General features: G+C 33.9%; 8 non-coding genes across 8 annotated transcripts; all 8 read left to right on the forward strand.

The window, feature by feature from the left end:
* Positions 1 to 1,042: 1,042 nt before the first annotated feature.
* On the forward strand, positions 1,043 to 1,125 carry TRNAL-CAG (transfer RNA leucine (anticodon CAG)). The gene has a single exon. It is a non-coding gene; the product is annotated as a tRNA-Leu (tRNA).
* Positions 1,126 to 2,542: 1,417 nt separating this feature from the next.
* On the forward strand, positions 2,543 to 2,625 carry TRNAL-CAG (transfer RNA leucine (anticodon CAG)). The gene has a single exon. It is a non-coding gene; the product is annotated as a tRNA-Leu (tRNA).
* A 1,417-nt stretch (positions 2,626 to 4,042) lies between these two features.
* TRNAL-CAG (transfer RNA leucine (anticodon CAG)) lies at positions 4,043 to 4,125 on the forward strand. Its single transcript has one exon. It is a non-coding gene; the product is annotated as a tRNA-Leu (tRNA).
* Positions 4,126 to 4,803: 678 nt separating this feature from the next.
* Positions 4,804 to 4,886, forward strand: TRNAL-CAG (transfer RNA leucine (anticodon CAG)). Its single transcript has one exon. It is a non-coding gene; the product is annotated as a tRNA-Leu (tRNA).
* A 2,894-nt stretch (positions 4,887 to 7,780) lies between these two features.
* TRNAL-CAG (transfer RNA leucine (anticodon CAG)) lies at positions 7,781 to 7,863 on the forward strand. Its single transcript has one exon. It is a non-coding gene; the product is annotated as a tRNA-Leu (tRNA).
* Positions 7,864 to 9,280: 1,417 nt separating this feature from the next.
* On the forward strand, positions 9,281 to 9,363 carry TRNAL-CAG (transfer RNA leucine (anticodon CAG)). The gene has a single exon. It is a non-coding gene; the product is annotated as a tRNA-Leu (tRNA).
* Positions 9,364 to 10,041: 678 nt separating this feature from the next.
* TRNAL-CAG (transfer RNA leucine (anticodon CAG)) lies at positions 10,042 to 10,124 on the forward strand. The gene has a single exon. It is a non-coding gene; the product is annotated as a tRNA-Leu (tRNA).
* Positions 10,125 to 10,802: 678 nt separating this feature from the next.
* On the forward strand, positions 10,803 to 10,885 carry TRNAL-CAG (transfer RNA leucine (anticodon CAG)). Its single transcript has one exon. It is a non-coding gene; the product is annotated as a tRNA-Leu (tRNA).
* The last annotated feature ends 2,214 nt before the right edge of the window (positions 10,886 to 13,099 follow it).

Here is a 13,099-nt window from a genome sequence, read left to right on the forward strand (position 1 = left end):
TGGCATCCAATCAAACCCATGAGCTAAATTAAGTAGCCAGTTTGTGCAAGATTCACAAATTTCATTTCATTGCTGAGTTAAAATCCATTAGAGAACAAACTCTAGACACTTGGATTCCAACCGTGAACATGGAAAACAAAACTTACTTTTATTGTAACGCCAACTAGAAACCTCTTTAAAATGAATGGAAAAGCGATTCATATTTATTTTTTAAATTAACAGTTTTAATAGCAACATTGTCATTGTAAATATAGATAGGTTATTTCATAATATACATCTTTTCAAAAAGCAGTGGTTTCATGTGTCAGGATGGCCGAGCGGTCTAAGGCGCTGAGTGGCCTGGGTTCAAATCCCACTTCTGACAATGTTATTCATTTTCTTCTTTGCTCTACAGTTTCTATTTCTTGTTACTTGTGAAAAGATTGGCTTTAGAATTAGACTTACACTCACTGCAAATCTCTTTCAATTTACAACATAAAAAATGCATCAATTATTTCATTATTTCCCATGTTGCAATAAAAGATCAGATTGTATTCTCCCTGGATAAAAGAGCTTGAAACCAACCACATATGTGTATATCATATTATTTTTATTATTTGATCCACAATTCTTTATTTACAGAGGTAGCAAAATAAAATATCTCACAAATTCAGAATGAGGGCTCCATATCTTTGGCTTAAGAAAACTGCTCTTCTCAGCCAATGGTCATGAACAGAAACCCCACTGGGGTCCACTAAATTGGCATCCGATCAAACCCATGAGCTAAATTAAGTAGCCAGTTTGTGCAAGATTCACAAATTTCATTTCATTGCTGAGTTAAAATCCATTAGGGAACAAACTCTAGACACTTGGATTCCAACCGTGAACATGGAAAACAAAACTTACTTTTATTGTAACGCCAACTAGAAACCTCTTTAAAATGAATGGAAAAGCAATTCATATCTAGTTTTTAAATTAACAGTTTTAATAGCAACATTGTCATTGTAACTATAGATAGGTTATTTCATAATATACATATTTTCAAAAAGCAGTGGTTTCATGTGTCAGGATGGCCGAGCGGTCTAAGGCGCTGCGTTCAGGTCGCAGTCTCCTCTGGAGGCGTGGGTTCAAATCCCACTTCTGACAGTGTTATTCATTTTCTTCTTTGCTCTACAGTTTCTATTTCTTGTTACTTGTGAAAAGATTGGCTTTAGAATTAGACAAACACTCACTGCAAATCTCTTTCAATTTACAACATAAAAAATGCAACAATTATTTAATTATTTCCCATGTTGCAATAAAAGATCAGATTGTATTCTCCCTGGATTAAAGAGCTTGAAACCAACCACATATGTGTATATCATATTATTTTTATTATTTGATCCACAATTCTTTATTTACAGAGGTAGCAAAATAAAATATCTCACAAATTCAGAATGAGGGCTCCATATCTTTGGCTTAAGAAAACTGCTCTTCTCAGCCAATGGTCATGAACAGAAACCCCACTGGGGTCCACTACAATGGCATCCAATCAAACCCATGAGCTAAATTAAGTAGCCAGTTTGTGCAAGATTCACAAATTTAATTTCATTGCTGAGTTAAAATCCATTAGAGAACAAACTCTAGACACTTGGATTCCAACCCTGAACATGGAAAACAAAACTTACTTTTATTGTAACGCCAACTAGAAACCTCTTTAAAATGAATGGAAAAGCAATTCATATTTAGTTTTTAAATTAACAGTTTTAATAGCAACATTGTCATTGTAACTATAGATAGGTTATTTCATAATATACATCTTTTCAAAAAGCAGTGGTTTCATGTGTCAGGATGGCCGAGCGGTCTAAGGCGCTGAGTGGCCTGGGTTCAAATCCCACTTCTGACAATGTTATTCATTTTCTTCTTTGCTCTACAGTTTCTATTTCTTGTTACTTGTGAAAAGATTGGCTTTAGAATTAGACAAACACTCACTGCAAATCTCTTTCAATTTACAACATAAAAAATGCATCAATTATTTCATTATTTCCCATGTTGCAATAAAAGATCAGATTGTATTCTCCCTGGATAAAAGAGCTTGAAACCAACCACATATGTGTATATCATATTATTTTTATTATTTGATCCACAATTCTTTATTTACAGAGGCAGCAAAATAAAATATCTCACAAATTCAGAATGAGGGCTCCATATCTTTGGCTTAAGAAAACTGCTCTTCTCACCCAATGGTCATGAACAGAAACCCCACTGGGGTCCACTACAATGGCATCCAATCGAACCCATGAGCTAAATTAAATAACCAGTTTGTGCAAGATTCACAAATTTAATTTCATTGCTGAGTTAAAATCCATTAGAGAACAAACTCTAGACACTTGGATTCCAACCCTGAACATGGAAAACAAAACTTACTTTTATTGCAACGCCAACTAGAAACCTCTTTAAAATGAATGGAAAAGCAATTCATATTTAGTTTTTAAATTAACAGTTTTAATAGCAACATTGTCATTGTAACTATAGATAGGTTATTTCATAATATACATCTTTTCAAAAAGTAGTGGTTTCATGTGTCAGGATGGCTGAGCGGTCTAAGGCGCTGCGTTCAGGTCGCAGTCTCCTCTGGAGGCGTGGGTTCAAATCCCACTTCTGACAGTGTTATTCTTTTTCTTCTTTGCTCTACAGTTTCTATTTCTTGTTACTTGTGAAAAGATTGACTTTAGAATTAGACAAACACTCACTGCAAATCTCTTTCAATTTACAACATAAAAAATGCATCAATTATTTCATTATTTCCCATGTTGCAATAAAAGATCAGATTGTATTCTTCCTGGATAAAAGAGCTTGAAACCAACCACATATGTGTATATCATATTATTTTTATTATTTGATCCACAATTCTTTATTTACAGAGGTAGCAAAATAAAATATCTCACAAATTCAGAATGAGGGCTCCATATCTTTGGCTTAAGAAAACTGCTCTTCTCAGCCAATGGTCATGAACAGAAACCCCACTGGGGTCCACTACAATGGCATCCAATCAAACCCATGAGCTAAATTAAGTAGCCAGTTTGTGCAAGATTCACAAATTTCATTTCATTGCTGAGTTAAAATCCATTAGAGAACAAACTCTAGACACTTGGATTCCAACCCTGAACATGGAAAACAAAACTTACTTTTATTGTAACGCCAACTAGAAACCTCTTTAAAATGAATGGAAAAGCAATTCATATTTATTTTTTAAATTAACAGTTTTAATAGCAACATTGTCATTGTAACTATAGATAGGTTATTTCATAATATACATCTTTTCAAAAAGCAGTGGTTTCATGTGTCAGGATGGCTGAGCGGTCTAAGGCGCTGAGTGGCCTGGGTTCAAATCCCACTTCTGACAATGTTATTCATTTTCTTCTTTGCTCTACAGTTTCTATTTCTTGTTACTTGTGAAAAGATTGGCTTTAGAATTAGACAAACACTCACTGCAAATCTCTTTCAATTTACAACATAAAAAATGCATCAATTATTTCATTATTTCCCATGTTGCAATAAAAGATCAGATTGTATTCTCCCTGGATAAAAGAGCTTGAAACCAACCACATATGTGTATATCATATTATTTTTATTATTTGATCCACAATTCTTTATTTACAGAGGTAGCAAAATAAAATATCTCACAAATTCAGAATGAGGGCTCCATATCTTTGGCTTAAGAAAACTGCTCTTCTCAGCCAATGGTCATGAACAAAAACCCCACTGGGGTCCACTACAATGGCATCCAATCGAACCCATGAGCTAAATTAAATAACCAGTTTGTGCAAGATTCACAAATTTAATTTCATTGCTGAGTTAAAATCCATTAGAGAACAAACTCTAGACACTTGGATTCCAACCCTGAACATGGAAAACAAAACATACTTTTATTGTAACGCCAACTAGAAACCTCTTTAAAATGAATGAAAAAGCAATTCATATTTAGTTTTTAAATTAACAGTTTTAATAGCAACATTGTCATTGTAACTATAGATAGGTTATTTCATAATATACATCTTTTCAAAAAGTAGTGGTTTCATGTGTCTGGATGGCCGAGCGGTCTAAGGCGCTGCGTTCAGGTCGCAGTCTACTCTGGAGGCGTGGGTTCAAATCCCACTTCTGACAATGTTATTCATTTTCTTCTTTGCGCTACAGTTTCTATTTCTTGTTACTAGTCAAAAGATTGACTTTAGAATTAGACTTACACTCACTGCAAATCTCTTTCAATTTACAACATAAAAAATGCATCAATTATTTCATTATTTCCCATGTTGCAATAAAAAATCAGATTGTATTCTCTCTGGATAAAAGAGCTTGAAACCAACCACATATGTGTATATCATATTATTTTTATTATTTGATCCACAATTCTTTATTTACAGAGGTAGCAAAATAAAATATCTCACAAATTCAGAATGAGGGCTCCATATCTTTGGCTTAAGAAAACTGCTCTTCTCAGCCAATGGTCATGAACAGAAACCCCACTGGGGTCCACTAAATTGGCATCCAATCAAACCCATGAGCTAAATTAAGTAGCCAGTTTGTGCAAGATTCACAAATTTCATTTCATTGCTGAGTTAAAATCCATTAGGGAACAAACTCTAGACACTTGGATTCCAACCCTGAACATGGAAAACAAAACTTACTTTTATTGTAACGCCAACTAGAAACCTCTTTAAAATGAATGGAAAAGCAATTCATATCTAGTTTTTAAATTAACAGTTTTAATAGCAACATTGTCATTGTAACTATAGATAGGTTATTTCATAATATACATCTTTTCAAAAAGCGGTGGTTTCATGTGTCAGGATGGCCGAGCGGTCTAAGGCGCTGCGTTCAGGTCGCAGTCTCCTCTGGAGGCGTGGGTTCAAATCCCACTTCTGACAATGTTATTCATTTTCTTCTTTGCTCTACAGTTTCTATTTCTTGTTACTTGTGAAAAGATTGACTTTAGAATTAGACTTACACTCACTGCAAATCTCTTTCAATTTACAACATAAAAATGCATCAATTATTTCATTATTTCCCATGTTGCAATAAAAGATCAGATTGTATTCTCTCTGGATAAAAGAGCTTGAAACCAACCACATATGTGTATATCATATTATTTTTATTATTTGATCCACAATTCTTTATTTACAGAGGTAGCAAAATAAAATATCTCACAAATTCAGAATGAGGGCTCCATATCTTTGGCTTAAGAAAACTGCTCTTCTCAGCCAATGGTCATGAACAGAAACCCCACTGGGGTCCACTACAATGGCATCCAATCAAACCCATGAGCTAAATTAAGTAGCCAGTTTGTGCAAGATTCACAAATTTAATTTCATTGCTGAGTTAAAATCCATTAGAGAACAAACTCTAGACACTTGGATTCCAACCCTGAACATGGAAAACAAAACTTACTTTTATTGTAACGCCAACTAGAAACCTCTTTAAAATGAATGGAAAAGCAATTCATATTTAGTTTTTAAATTAACAGTTTTAATAGCAACATTGTCATTGTAACTATAGATAGGTTATTTCATAATATACATCTTTTAAAAAAGCAGTGGTTTCATGTGTCAGGATGGCCGAGCGGTCTAAGGCGCTGAGTGGCCTGGGTTCAAATCCCACTTCTGACAATGTTATTCATTTTCTTCTTTGCTCTACAGTTTCTATTTCTTGTTACTTGTGAAAAGATTGGCTTTAGAATTAGACAAACACTCACTGCAAATCTCTTTCAATTTACAACATAAAAAATGCATCAATTATTTCATTATTTCCCATGTTGCAATAAAAGATCAGATTGTATTCTCCCTGGATAAAAGAGCTTGAAACCAACCACATATGTGTATATCATATTATTTTTATTATTTGATCCACAATTCTTTATTTACAGAGGTAGCAAAATAAAATATCTCACAAATTCAGAATGAGGGCTCCATATCTTTGGCTTAAGAAAACTGCTCTTCTCAGCCAATGGTCATGAACAGAAACCCCACTGGGGTCCACTACAATGGCATCCAATCGAACCAATGAGCTAAATTAAATAACCAGTTTGTGCAAGATTCACAAATTTAATTTCATTGCTGAGTTAAAATCCATTAGAGAACAAACTCTAGACACTTGGATTCCAACCCTGAACATGGAAAACAAAACATACTTTTATTGTAACGCCAACTAGAAACCTCTTTAAAATGAATGAAAAAGCAATTCATATTTAGTTTTTAAATTAACAGTTTTAATAGCAACATTGTCATTGTAACTATAGATAGGTTATTTCATAATATACATATTTTCAAAAAGCAGTGGTTTCATGTGTCAGGATGGCCGAGCGGTCTAAGGCGCTGAGTGGCCTGGGTTCAAATCCCACTTCTGACAATGTTATTCATTTTCTTCTTTGCTCTACAGTTTCTATTTCTTGTTACTTGTGAAAAGATTGGCTTTAGAATTAGACAAACACTCACTGCAAATCTCTTTCAATTTACAACATAAAAAATGCATCAATTATTTCATTATTTCCCATGTTGCAATAAAAGATCAGATTGTATTCTCCCTGGATAAAAGAGCTTGAAACCAACCACATATGTGTATATCATATTATTTTTATTATTTTATCCACAATTCTTTATTTACAGAGGTAGCAAAATAAAATATCTCACAAATTCAGAATGAGGGCTCCATATCTTTGGCCTAAGAAAACTGCTCTTCTCAGCCAATGGTCATGAACAGAAACCCCACTGGGGTCCACTACAATGGCATCCAATCAAACCCATGAGCTAAATTAAGTAGCCAGTTTGTGCAAGATTCACAAATTTCATTTCATTGCTGAGTTAAAATCCATTAGAGAACAAACTCTAGACACTTGGATTCCAACCCTGAACATGGAAAACAAAACTTACTTTTATTGTAACGCCAACTAGAAACCTCTTTAAAATGAATGGAAAAGCAATTCATATTTATTTTTTAAATTAACAGTTTTAATAGCAACATTGTCATTGTAACTATAGATAGGTTATTTCATAATATACATCTTTTCAAAAAGCAGTGGTTTCATGTGTCAGGATGGCCGAGCGGTCTAAGGCGCTGAGTGGCCTGGGTTCAAATCCCACTTCTGACAATGTTATTCATTTTCTTCTTTGCTCTACAGTTTCTATTTCTTGTTACTTGTGAAAAGATTGGCTTTAGAATTAGACAAACACTCACTGCAAATCTCTTTCAATTTACAACATAAAAAATGCATCAATTATTTCATTATTTCCCATGTTGCAATAAAAGATCAGATTGTATTCTCCCTGGATAAAAGAGCTTGAAACCAACCACATATGTGTATATCATATTATTTTTATTATTTGATCCACAATTCTTTATTTACAGAGGTAGCAAAATAAAATATCTCACAAATTCAGAATGAGGGCTCCATATCTTTGGCTTAAGAAAACTGCTCTTCTCAGCCAATGGTCATGAACAGAAACCCCACTGGGGTCCACTACAATGGCATCCAATCGAACCCATGAGCTAAATTAAATAACCAGTTTGTGCAAGATTCACAAATTTAATTTCATTGCTGAGTTAAAATCCATTAGAGAACAAACTCTAGACACTTGGATTCCAACCCTGAACATGGAAAACAAAACATACTTTTATTGTAACGCCAACTAGAAACCTCTTTAAAATGAATGAAAAAGCAATTCATATTTAGTTTTTAAATTAACAGTTTTAATAGCAACATTGTCATTGTAACTATAGATAGGTTATTTCATAATATACATCTTTTAAAAAAGTAGTTGTTTCATGTGTCAGGATGGCCGAGCGGTCTAAGGCGCTGCGTTCAGGTCGCAGTCTCCTCTGGAGGCGTGGGTTCAAATCCCACTTCTGACAATGTTATTCATTTTCTTCTTTGCTCTACAGTTTCTATTTCTTGTTACTTGTGAAAAGATTGACTTTAGAATTAGACTTACACTCACTGCAAATCTCTTTCAATTTACAACATAAAAAATGCATCAATTATTTCATTATTTCCCATGTTGCAATAAAAGATCAGATTGTATTCTCTCTGGATAAAAGAGCTTGAAACCAACCACATATGTGTATATCATATTATTTTTATTATTTGATCCACAATTCTTTATTTACAGAGGTAGCAAAATAAAATATCTCACAAATTCAGAATGAGGGCTCCATATCTTTGGCTTAAGAAAACTGCTCTTCTCAGCCAATGGTCATGAACAGAAACCCCACTGGGGTCCACTACAATGGCATCCAATCAAACCCATGAGCTAAATTAAGTAGCCAGTTTGTGCAAGATTCACAAATTTAATTTCATTGCTGAGTTAAAATCCATTAGAGAACAAACTCTAGACACTTGGATTCCAACCCTGAACATGGAAAACAAAACTTACTTTTATTGTAACGCCAACTAGAAACCTCTTTAAAATGAATGGAAAAGCAATTCATATTTAGTTTTTAAATTAACAGTTTTAATAGCAACATTGTCATTGTAACTATAGATAGGTTATTTCATAATATACATCTTTTCAAAAAGCAGTGGTTTCATGTGTCAGGATGGCCGAGCGGTCTAAGGTGCTGAGTGGCCTGGGTTCAAATCCCACTTCTGACAATGTTATTCAGTTTCTTCTTTGCTCTACAGTTTCTATTTCTTGTTACTTGTGAAAAGATTGGCTTTAGAATTAGACAAACACTCACTGCAAATCTCTTTCAATTTACAACATAAAAAATGCATCAATTATTTCATTATTTCCCATGTTGCAATAAAAGATCAGATTGTATTCTCCCTGGATAAAAGAGCTTGAAGCCAACCACATATGTGTATATCATATTATTTTTATTATTTGATCCACAATTCTTTATTTACAGAGGTAGCAAAATAAAATATCTCACAAATTCAGAATGAGGGCTCCATATCTTTGGCTTAAGAAAACTGCTCTTCTCAGCCAATGGTCATGAACAGAAACCCCACTGGGGTCCACTACAATGGCATCCAATCGAACCCATGAGCTAAATTAAATAACCAGTTTGTGCAAGATTCACAAATTTAATTTCATTGCTGAGTTAAAATCCATTAGAGAACAAACTCTAGACACTTGGATTCCAACCCTGAACATGGAAAACAAAACTTACTTTTATTGCAACGCCAACTAGAAACCTCTTTAAAATGAATGGAAAAGCAATTCATATTTAGTTTTTAAATTAACAGTTTTAATAGCAACATTGTCATTGTAACTATAGATAGGTTATTTCATAATATACATCTTTTCAAAAAGTAGTGGTTTCATGTGTCAGGATGGCTGAGCGGTCTAAGGTGCTGCGTTCAGGTCGCAGTCTCCTCTGGAGGCGTGGGTTCAAATCCCACTTCTGACAATGTTATTCATTTTCTTATTTGCTCTATAGTTTCTATTTCTTGTTACTTGTGAAAAGATTGACTTTAGATTTAGACTTACACTCACTGCAAATCTCTTTCAATTTACAACATAAAAAATGCATCAATTATTTCATTATTTCCCATGTTGCAATAAAAGATCAGATTGTATTCTCCCTGGATAAAAGAGCTTGAAACCAACCACATATGTGTATATCATATTATTTTTATTATTTGATCCACAATTCTTTATTTACAGAGGTAGCAAAATAAAATATCTCACAAATTCAGAATGAGGGCTCCATATCTTTGGCTTAAGAAAACTGCTCTTCTCAGCCAATGGTCATGAACAAAAACCCCACTGGGGTCCACTACAATGGCATCCAATCGAACCCATGAGCTAAATTAAATAACCAGTTTGTGCAAGATTCACAAATTTAATTTCATTGCTGAGTTAAAATCCATTAGAGAACAAACTCTAGACACTTGGATTCCAACCCTGAACATGGAAAACAAAACATACTTTTATTGTAACGCCAACTAGAAACCTCTTTAAAATGAATGAAAAAGCAATTCATATTTAGTTTTTAAATTAACAGTTTTAATAGCAACATTGTCATTGTAACTATAGATAGGTTATTTCATAATATACATCTTTTCAAAAAGTAGTGGTTTCATGTGTCTGGATGGCCGAGCGGTCTAAGGCGCTGCGTTCAGGTCGCAGTCTACTCTGGAGGCGTGGGTTCAAATCCCACTTCTGACAATGTTATTCATTTTCTTCTTTGCGCTACAGTTTCTATTTCTTGTTACTAGTCAAAAGATTGACTTTAGAATTAGACTTACACTCACTGCAAATCTCTTTCAATTTACAACATAAAAAATGCATCAATTATTTCATTATTTCCCATGTTGCAATAAAAAATCAGATTGTATTCTCTCTGGATAAAAGAGCTTGAAACCAACCACATATGTGTATATCATATTATTTTTATTATTTGATCCACAATTCTTTATTTACAGAGGTAGCAAAATAAAATATCTCACAAATTCAGAATGAGGGCTCCATATCTTTGGCTTAAGAAAACTGCTCTTCTCAGCCAATGGTCATGAACAGAAACCCCACTGGGGTCCACTAAATTGGCATCCAATCAAACCCATGAGCTAAATTAAGTAGCCAGTTTGTGCAAGATTCACAAATTTCATTTCATTGCTGAGTTAAAATCCATTAGGGAACAAACTCTAGACACTTGGATTCCAACCCTGAACATGGAAAACAAAACTTACTTTTATTGTAACGCCAACTAGAAACCTCTTTAAAATGAATGGAAAAGCAATTCATATCTAGTTTTTAAATTAACAGTTTTAATAGCAACATTGTCATTGTAACTATAGATAGGTTATTTCATAATATACATCTTTTCAAAAAGCGGTGGTTTCATGTGTCAGGATGGCCGAGCGGTCTAAGGCGCTGCGTTCAGGTCGCAGTCTCCTCTGGAGGCGTGGGTTCAAATCCCACTTCTGACAATGTTATTCATTTTCTTCTTTGCTCTACAGTTTCTATTTCTTGTTACTTGTGAAAAGATTGACTTTAGAATTAGACTTACACTCACTGCAAATCTCTTTCAATTTACAACATAAAAATGCATCAATTATTTCATTATTTCCCATGTTGCAATAAAAGATCAGATTGTATTCTCTCTGGATAAAAGAGCTTGAAACCAACCACATATGTGTATATCATATTATTTTTATTATTTGATCCACAATTCTTTATTTACAGAGGTAGCAAAATAAAATATCTCACAAATTCAGAATGAGGGCTCCATATCTTTGGCTTAAGAAAACTGCTCTTCTCAGCCAATGGTCATGAACAGAAACCCCACTGGGGTCCACTACAATGGCATCCAATCAAACCCATGAGCTAAATTAAGTAGCCAGTTTGTGCAAGATTCACAAATTTAATTTCATTGCTGAGTTAAAATCCATTAGAGAACAAACTCTAGACACTTGGATTCCAACCCTGAACATGGAAAACAAAACTTACTTTTATTGTAACGCCAACTAGAAACCTCTTTAAAATGAATGGAAAAGCAATTCATATTTAGTTTTTAAATTAACAGTTTTAATAGCAACATTGTCATTGTAACTATAGATAGGTTATTTCATAATATACATCTTTTAAAAAAGCAGTGGTTTCATGTGTCAGGATGGCCGAGCGGTCTAAGGCGCTGAGTGGCCTGGGTTCAAATCCCACTTCTGACAATGTTATTCATTTTCTTCTTTGCTCTACAGTTTCTATTTCTTGTTACTTGTGAAAAGATTGGCTTTAGAATTAGACAAACACTCACTGCAAATCTCTTTCAATTTACAACATAAAAAATGCATCAATTATTTCATTATTTCCCATGTTGCAATAAAAGATCAGATTGTATTCTCCCTGGATAAAAGAGCTTGAAACCAACCACATATGTGTATATCATATTATTTTTATTATTTGATCCACAATTCTTTATTTACAGAGGTAGCAAAATAAAATATCTCACAAATTCAGAATGAGGGCTCCATATCTTTGGCTTAAGAAAACTGCTCTTCTCAGCCAATGGTCATGAACAGAAACCCCACTGGGGTCCACTACAATGGCATCCAATCGAACCAATGAGCTAAATTAAATAACCAGTTTGTGCAAGATTCACAAATTTAATTTCATTGCTGAGTTAAAATCCATTAGAGAACAAACTCTAGACACTTGGATTCCAACCCTGAACATGGAAAACAAAACATACTTTTATTGTAACGCCAACTAGAAACCTCTTTAAAATGAATGAAAAAGCAATTCATATTTAGTTTTTAAATTAACAGTTTTAATAGCAACATTGTCATTGTAACTATAGATAGGTTATTTCATAATATACATATTTTCAAAAAGCAGTGGTTTCATGTGTCAGGATGGCCGAGCGGTCTAAGGCGCTGAGTGGCCTGGGTTCAAATCCCACTTCTGACAATGTTATTCATTTTCTTCTTTGCTCTACAGTTTCTATTTCTTGTTACTTGTGAAAAGATTGGCTTTAGAATTAGACAAACACTCACTGCAAATCTCTTTCAATTTACAACATAAAAAATGCATCAATTATTTCATTATTTCCCATGTTGCAATAAAAGATCAGATTGTATTCTCCCTGGATAAAAGAGCTTGAAACCAACCACATATGTGTATATCATATTATTTTTATTATTTTATCCACAATTCTTTATTTACAGAGGTAGCAAAATAAAATATCTCACAAATTCAGAATGAGGGCTCCATATCTTTGGCCTAAGAAAACTGCTCTTCTCAGCCAATGGTCATGAACAGAAACCCCACTGGGGTCCACTACAATGGCATCCAATCAAACCCATGAGCTAAATTAAGTAGCCAGTTTGTGCAAGATTCACAAATTTCATTTCATTGCTGAGTTAAAATCCATTAGAGAACAAACTCTAGACACTTGGATTCCAACCCTGAACATGGAAAACAAAACTTACTTTTATTGTAACGCCAACTAGAAACCTCTTTAAAATGAATGGAAAAGCAATTCATATTTATTTTTTAAATTAACAGTTTTAATAGCAACATTGTCATTGTAACTATAGATAGGTTATTTCATAATATACATCTTTTCAAAAAGCAGTGGTTTCATGTGTCAGGATGGCCGAGCGGTCTAAGGCGCTGAGTGGCCTGGGTTCAAATCCCACTTCTGA

The sequence above is a fragment of the Pseudophryne corroboree genome, chromosome 1 (assembly GCF_028390025.1).
Source record: "Pseudophryne corroboree isolate aPseCor3 chromosome 1, aPseCor3.hap2, whole genome shotgun sequence".
Taxonomy (NCBI): domain Eukaryota; kingdom Metazoa; phylum Chordata; class Amphibia; order Anura; family Myobatrachidae; genus Pseudophryne; species Pseudophryne corroboree.